Here is a 7,863-nt window from a genome sequence, read left to right as displayed (position 1 = left end):
CAGAACAGTTTAACCCAAATATTCAGATGTGTCCAGCGCATTTTATGGAGGACTGTTTCCTGATCCTGGAAGAGTAGACTACAATGTTCTGACTCACAGACTGTAAGTACGTTTTCATATTTAAAGAATTTGCCACTGATGATTCAAACGCAAGTTTTGAGCAGTGTAGAGTAGGGCTTGTTGTTTGTCATTTCTCCGATCACAAATGCAGACATGGTTTTATGTTTACGCGGCGCGATGCAACGCAACGCGAAAAAAGACAGTATAAGTCATTATAATCCGTAATGATGTCCCCACTGGATGCAACAAATGCCTAGTTTATAATGGGTTTTAATTAGTGCTGGGCAACGATTAAACTTTTTAATCGTGATTAATCGCATGATTTTCTACGATTTTCTGACATCGTTATGCACAAAATTCAATAATTAATTCAAAAGTAGTGTATTGTGCACTTTTTTCAAATATAAAACCAAAGCTATTTGCCACTGCCAGGGCATTAACGTTTTTATAGAAAATATTTTATAGTTTGTTATAGAAAATATATAATATAGAAAATATAGAAAAAGTCCAGAGCCTTGATCATAACATTATAACAGGCACATTCTGAGTAGAGACCTGCACTATCGCGGGACCCAACGCAGCAGAGTACGGTGCGGGACAACACTTGATGGGCGGGTGTGGGCGGGTAGAGACTCGTGTGTGCGGGATGCGGGAGAATAATTAGGGTGGACTCACACTAGGTGATCTTAACCGTGCTCGAGCGCATCTGACCTCCAAAGCCCGGTTCGTTTGACTAGTGTGATCGCTCCGTGCCGCGGTTCGTTTAGCCGTCCCTGGCTCAGTTGGAAGAGGTGGGCCAGAGCGCGGTTCAGTTGGGTACGCATGTAGTGTCAGAGCGTGGAACTTCTGATACGTGCAGCACGATTGCGTGAACATTTCTGAGCAGCAAAAGTGATAGATCTGTAAAGCAACATATTGTGAGAGGGCCATGTGTTACCGCGTCCCAAACGACTCAAAATAATAAACCACAAAGTTAAAAAAACGATGCACTCCACTGGGTTGAGCGAGAGCGCTTCTCTGCTGTCTTCACGTGCTATCGGAAACTTCATATTTCCCGCTTTATGAAGTCGTGAGCACTTCATGTGGGAGCTGCGCTGCTGCAGTCTTGGCCCTTCCCAAATGCTCTCATTGGTATCTTGAGACGCGTGATGACACCCATCCCAAGCCAGTACTGATCAACATCCTGTGACCCATGGTTTGTCTGTATGTGTATTCAGAGCCAGTGAGCAACGGACTTTCATAATAATAAAAAACTGCGTTAACGCGCGATAAAATAATTGTCGGCGTTAAATCAATTAATACGCTAACGCGCCAATAACGCGTTAACTTGCCCAGCCCTAGTTTTAATGTTTTTGTCTCGTCGCTCCGGGACACAGAATCACAGTATGGTAAAGGGCGTAACATTTCCATCACATGCTTGAGGTATTCGGCCAATCACAACGCACTGGATTGCTGGCCAATCAGAGCACATTTCTCTTTTCAGACCGATGAGCTTTGTAAAAATCGACGCGTTTCAGAAAGGCGGGGCATAGAGGAGAAACAATAATGTACAGTATGTAGAAAATAATGTGTTTTTTTAACCTTAAACCACATAAACACATTTCATTACACCAAATACACAAAACAATGTTCTTTTTAGCAACATCATATGACCCCTTTAAAATGAAACCTGCTGCAGTCTGTCATTGATGTAAATCAAAGAACAAAAGAAAGAGAAATCACTCACTGCTCTGCTCGCTGATTAACTTTTGTAGCTTGATTAACTGTTAATCTAGATTCAATTTATAATTTATGCATTTACAATTTGCTATTAATGTGAAGACTAATTTAAGTTCACTTAAAGCAAAAGTATAAAAATGGATGTAATTAATGGTGGTTAGTTAATTTTTTAATCGATTGACAGCACTAATATAAAAAAACATGGTTTTAACATTTTACTTTTTTTTTTTTTTACTTTATCCTTTTAAAGACAACTCATTTGTGTCCCCAAGTAAATGCAATTTCAAAATGTCAAATCTGTTAACATGATTTTGTTTCCAAATAAAATGATAATTACACACTGGATATTTGTGGAAATATCAACAATACATTCTCTTTCTAGAAAGCACTTTGTAATATCAAAAATCTTGAGCACACAGAACTGTTATCTTTCTGAAGGCATAATAGGCCCACATACATCCATATTTATTAATGTAGCCTGACAACAACATTTGTTAATACTCAAAGATCTTATTAGTCCAATAAAATGCATCAAATCCTACAAAAGAGACATCTGTGTGGCACATTTAGCTGTCTCAGGTACGACCGACGAGGGTTTCTCACGAATCCCATTTAAAGCTGGGATTTTCAGAGTTATTTTTGTTTGGTTGTTGTCTTGCAGCGGGGATGACTGAAAGACTGAGAGCGTGAGGAGACGTGTGAGGAATTAACACCTCATCTCTAATCTCTCCTCATGCTCTGCCTCATTTGGACGGCAGCATTTTTAATTAAACAGATCATTGCTCTTTTTCATCCTGTGAAATTAAACATTAAGAGAAAATCCCTTCTGCAAAAGCTCCAGATAGCAGTTTTATCAAGCTTTCTCTCTCTTTCTCTTTTCAATAGGCCACACTCTGATATGTAGAGAGGTGCTTGTTCACGTAATGAAAGAGAAAGACAGACAGACAGACAGACAGAGAGAGACAGGTGCTCACCTCTGCTGTCTCAACTCCTTGGGGTCAAAATGAAAAGCATTTTCACAGGTAACCCCTTCATCTCCTCGTTTCTCACATTTCTTCTCCTTCTTCTCTTCTTTTCTGTAAAAGAAGACTGATGGATTGTCTGGATGGTCACCTGGCAGCCGTATGTGGGCTTGTTGGATTCATCTCTCATCCCTTTAATCTTTCCTACAGTTGCCCCAAAAAATAAAAATAACAACAGGACAATAATGTTGTAATAACAATAGCAAATAAAAGTTATATGAGATCAAATATACAGTGATACAGTATACAAAATAAATATACAGCATGCTGCAGCATTGTTGTCTTTCTACATATTCAGTTTTTTTTTTACAAAATTATTCCTATTGTCACTAACACTAATTACATTTCCTGTTGATTATTGGTGGATCTCAACTGCAAAAACAATAGAAAAATATTAGCAAATCTAGAAATTTGTTGAAAAGCCACTGAAAATTCCGTAAATTAGGACTGCAATAATCAGAAAGATAGAATAGATAGAATCAATAGATGATAGATGGATGGATGGATGGATGGATGGATTAATTTATTTTATAAAAAAATAAAATAAAATAAAAAATAAAATCTGCCGAGTAAAGGTCAGAAATCATGAGATTCAATCACAATTATTTTATTCTGTTGAACTTAACAGAAAGTAAACATTTTTGGGATAATATTTTAAACATTTATTTCTCACTACATAAATGGGTCTTTATACATGAAATTATAGAGCTACTTTTATATTTTAAGAAGCAGGTCCTTTGTAACGGGATCATGGTATTTGGGGGTCTGTGACATCAAAAAGCTTGAAAAGCTAAATATAAACTGAAAATCGTGCCATAAAAACTCACTCAGCCGTGACTGCACAAATAATACCATCATCCAGTCTGACAGTAAATGACTAGATGAAATGAAACTGCAGGTCAACCCTTGAAATCATTAACTTTTGGGACTTAGTGGAATTTGGTCTCTCGTTGCTGATGAGAGCAGCTCGGCATCTAAAGGTATTTTGGTCCATTCATCTACACAAAACTATTTCAGCTCATGTCTTGTAAGACTAAGTGCCGCCGGCGTAGTAAAGGCTAGGGTTTAATATTAACCCTATCAGAGGGCTAAAGTGCTATCAGACTGCCTCTGTCTGCAGCACAACAGCTCAATAAAAAGCCCAATAGCTCTTGAAAGCAGATGAGATGGGATGATTGCATTGGGGCATGTGCTGATTGTCTGAATGATCTCTGCTTTATCTCTTGTAAAGGCTCACCCACGGCAAACCCATCTGCTCCCCCTATTCATCTGTCTTTCACAACACGTCCTTCTCTCCTTCTACCTGAATACTGCACTAAACTGTCCCTCTATAAGCACTGCTCACTGGACAGTTCACACAAAAACAAAAATTCCACAATCACTTACACAACTTTTTAAATTGCGTTATTCGCTGATGATGTCATTCTTTTCCTAAAGCATCTTGATACATCAATACCTGCTTTATTAGATCTTATCAGTACATTTGGAAAAATGTCTGGATACAAAATTAACCATTCTAAAAGTTCTATTCTATATCTAAATGAGATTGACAGACAGCAACCTTGTAATTGTGTTGCAACCTTCAATATAGTTGACCGTTTTACATACTTGGGTATACAAATTGTACCAAAACTAGAAGATGTTGTGCAAGTAAATTATGATCCACTCTATTCTATATCTAAATGAGATTGACAGACAGCAACCTAGTAATTGTGTTGCAACCTTCAATATAGTTGACCGTTTTACATACTTGGGTATACAAATTGTACCAAAACTAGAAGATGTTGTGCAAGTAAATTATGATCCACTTCTTGAAAGTGTTAGTAGCTCTATAGAAAGATGGATGTCCTTACACATATCTTTAATTGGTCGAATAAATATTTTGAAAATAAATATTTTGCCAAAATTTTTATATTTATTCCAGAACATTCCTCTGCCTCCCCCTAAACATCTATTTCAATGACTTAAAAAAATGTTCACTAAATTCATTTGGAATAACAGATGTTCCAGACTCCGTCCGACACTTCTATATTTCCCATATGATAGAGGAGGTCTACAGTGTCCTAATTTTAATTGGTATTATTGGGCTGTGCAACTTAGAAAAAATATGTTTTATTTTTTATCTCAGAACTGCCCGTCTTGGGTGGATATGGAATCGGCTGCAATTAATTCTGGCCTGCCTTTAAATTTGTTTTATATTCATCAGAATTGAAAGATGTTAAAAAAAGTTTTCCAATCCTATAGTTATAAATATGATTGCCGTGTGGTTTGATGTGAAAAAATATTTAGGTGAAATTGCACGTCAAAATAACACATTGTCAATATTTTTTGAGACCCCCCAAAATTTCACAAATCACGTTTTCAGGGGAGCCCATGTCTTATTAAGGGGAGCCGAGCTCCCCCTAGCTCCCCCGTAGTTCGCACCCTGATTATATTATATACCACAGATAGCTTTGTTATTTTTTTTCATAACTGTAATTAAACCGCAATTTAACTGATGCACAGTGTTCATAGGGCATCTATTTCACAACAGTTTCAAGCATGGCTCATCCAATTATATCCATACATATTTATATAAGTATGTATTTATATAGTATTTTGTTTTTATGTCAAGAGATACATGAAGCATTTGCCATATGATAGAGGAGGTCTACAGTGTCCTAATTTTAATTGGTATTATTGGGCTGTGCAACTTAGAAAAAATATGTTTTATTTTTTATCTCAGAACTGCCCGTCTTGGGTGGATATGGAATCGGCTGCAATTAATTCTGGCCTGCCTTTAAATTTGTTTTATATTCATCAGAATTGAAAGATGTTAAAAAAAGTTTTCCAATCCTATAGTTATAAATATGATTGCCGTGTGGTTTGATGTGAAAAAATATTTAGGTGCCTTCTACCCTTTATCTTGTTTTAGTCCCATTTGGGGCAATGAAAAATTAATACCAGGCAGATTAGACGCAGGTTTCAAGATTTGGGCTGACAAGGGCATTCGAAAGATAGCAGATCTATATGTTAACAATACTCTTATGTAATTTGAGGAAATAGTCAATACATACAATATTCCTACAAAACATTTATTTAAGTATTTATGAAGCCCAGTTGAAGTTTAATTTAATTGATTGGTTAATGTTTCTTTAATATTATTTTCTAATATTTTATATTTATGTTTTATGTGTATTGTTTTCCCTATAAGTTCATTTGATTAAAGAAGGAAAAAAGGTATGTTAAATTGTTAAGTTAAAAGTACTTACCGGTTGTTATGGGATGGGATTGGTGGAAGACTGGAGGGGCGGAAACTCGAAAAGAAGAGAGGCTAGGGGAAGAAAAAAACATCGAGTTAATCTAATGGGTAAAGATACCATCCTATGACAGTTATCGAAAAGAGAACTGATTTAGGGTTAGTATAAAGTTGTTTGAGGGTGAGGGGATAGAAATTTCCCCTCGTATCGTCGGATAACTGAACTGCACGTCTGATTCTCACGAATCAGCGCTTATGCGCAACATGAGAGACTAGCGAGTTCGCAGTTGTGGAAAACTACCGTCGATTGCATCTCTTACCAACCGAAGCTACCAGGGACATCCCAGATAGCGCCCTGAGATACCAGGGATTCTCAGTGGTTCCTCTGGCAGCGCTGGATATGATCGCCGACCTGCATTCGCTTCTTCCAAACCTGTAATCCCTCGTGCTTGAAAGTGCGTCACAGGAATACCGACTCCAGCGCCGGTAAAACAGCTGTTTATTTTGTTGGCTCATTGAGCGAAGCGGCAAATTGTTTTGTGCCTCAACGAACCCCAGCATCGTATCAGGCTTGCAACAGGGTATTTATTTTATTGATGGACAAACACCGGTAGTGACGTCATGGCTGTCGCCGGCCAACAAGTTGGTGTTTTTTCAATGTATGCTTCAGACACGGGTCACGACGAGGCGTCCCCCATAGCGACCCCTAGAGGACGCAGTTCGAAGTTCCCATGAAAGGGAACCACAGGAGTTGTTTAGGAGAAAGTAAAAATTTTTTATTTTTTTCTATACAATGAAAGCAGAGAGTCTTGGCTACAGGTGGCATGATGGCATATGTAGGAGCCTTTAAAAAAATCTATGTTTGCAAGCTGATACTATATTATATATTATACTCAGTGTCCAATCACGAATCAGCGCTTATGCGCAACATGAGAGACTAGCGAGTTCGCGGTTGTGGAAAACTACCGTCGATTGCATCTCTTACCAACCGGAGCTACCAGGGACATCCCAGATAGCGCCCTGAGATACCAGGGATTCTCAGTGGTTCCTCTGGCAGCGCTGGATATGATCGCCGACCTGCATTCGCTTCTTCCAAACCTGTAATCCCTCGTGCTTGAAAGTGCGTCACAGGAATACCGACTCCAGCGCCGGTAAAACAGCTGTTTATTTTGTTGGCTCATTGAGCGAAGCGGCAAATTGTTTTGTGCCTCAACGAACCCCAGCATCGTATCAGGCTTGCAACAGGGTATTTATTTTATTGATGGACAATTTTAACATTGAAAACCAGCTAGTGTTTTGATTACTGTTGGGGACAGTTGAGTGAACTAATTTGTGATTTTCTGAATTTGAGTATCAAATTCACATTCATATTTCAATTGATGATATTTGGGACACTGACCTTTGCTGTCAAACTTCTTTTTGTTGCTGGGTCTGTTATATTTATTATTTTTTATTCTATTTGATTGAAGTAAATTAATCTCAGTTCTATTTCCCTTAACGGTCTGTGTGGTTATTTTATTGGTTAATAGGCATATCAACAGTAACATTAAGGGTTTATTGAAACCAAGCTAATAATATTCAGAGGATATATAGAGAGATCTAACAACAACCGAAACCAGGGCCCTTTCCGCTTACATTAAAGGAGCGGGCCGCTACATTTACAAATAAGGAATTTTATCAGTGTTCTAAAATAGAAGCAAATAAAGTGTGAGAGTACACATGCAATATCAATAACCTATGTATGTAATTTTAATGCTATGGCCTGGTGTAGATATTTAAAGATGGCCATCTTTAAGCATGACTGTTGAAATTAAATGGTAATAC

At 37.8% G+C, this 7,863-nt stretch overlaps 1 pseudogene; it reads right to left on the bottom strand.

Annotated features, from left to right (window-relative positions):
- Window positions 1-7,863, bottom strand: part of LOC107714405 (activating signal cointegrator 1 complex subunit 3-like) — a 226,910-nt pseudogene that overhangs the window by 177,624 nt on the left and 41,423 nt on the right.

The sequence above is a fragment of the Sinocyclocheilus rhinocerous genome, unplaced genomic scaffold (assembly GCF_001515625.1).
Source record: "Sinocyclocheilus rhinocerous isolate Xijiao unplaced genomic scaffold, SAMN03320098_v1.1 scaffold839, whole genome shotgun sequence".
NCBI classification, from domain to species: domain Eukaryota; kingdom Metazoa; phylum Chordata; class Actinopteri; order Cypriniformes; family Cyprinidae; genus Sinocyclocheilus; species Sinocyclocheilus rhinocerous.
Note: the sequence above shows the minus strand (reverse complement) of the source record. Positions and strands in the feature narration are given on the sequence as shown.